Genomic DNA, 996 nt, shown 5'->3' with positions numbered 1-996 from the left:
GGGTCGCGGCGTGGGGGGGAGGGGGGGTGGGGAGGGGGCATGGAGGAGGGCACTTGTGGGGATGAGCACTGGGTGTTATGTGGAAACTAATTTGACAATAAACTATTTGTAAAAAAAAAATAAATAAAATAAAATTCAAAAATTAAAAAAAAAAAAAAAAAAGAAGATGTGGTTTATCTATACAATGGAATACTACATGGAAATGAGAAACAATGAAATCTGGCCATGTGTAGCAACATGGATGGACCTTGAGGGTGTTATGCTGAGCGAAATAAGTCAGGCAGAGAAGGACAAAAATCACATGTTTGCACATATAGGAGGATTAGGAGGAACTTAACTGAGGACCATGGGGGAGAAGAAGGGGGGAAATAGTGGGGGAAAGGGAGAGAGGCAAACCATGAGAGACTCTTGAATGCTGAGAAACAAACTGAGGACTGATGTATGTGGGGGGGAGGGGGGAGATGGGCATGGAGGAGGGCACTGGTGGGAATGAGCACTGGGTGTTATATGGAAACCAATTTGACAATCAACTATATAAAAAAAATTCTTAATGAATACCAAAAAAATCAGCTGATATGCCAATATAATGGAATATGAATAAAGTTTAATAAACAAAAAAAATTTAAAAAAGAAGATGTGGTTTATCTATACAATGGGATACTACATGGCAATGAGAAAGAATGTAATCTGGCCATATGTGGTAACATGGATGGAACTTGAGGGTGTTATGCTGCTCGAAATTAGTCAGGCAGAGAAGGACAGATACCATATGTTTGCACGTAAAGGTGGATTAGGAGGAACTTAACGGAGGACCATGAGGGAGAAGAAGTGGAAAAATAGTCGGGGAGAGGGAGGGAGGCAAACCATGAGAGACTCTTGAATGCTGAGAACAAACTGAGGGCTGATTGGGGTGAGGACAGAGGGGAAGGGAGGTGATGGCATGGAGGAGAACACTTGTTGGATGAGTAATGGGCATTGGTATGGAAACCAACTTGA

This window comes from Hyaena hyaena, unplaced genomic scaffold (genome assembly GCF_003009895.1).
Source record: "Hyaena hyaena isolate Hyena2069 unplaced genomic scaffold, ASM300989v1 scaffold_1825, whole genome shotgun sequence".
NCBI lineage: Eukaryota > Metazoa > Chordata > Mammalia > Carnivora > Hyaenidae > Hyaena > Hyaena hyaena.
Note: the sequence above shows the minus strand (reverse complement) of the source record.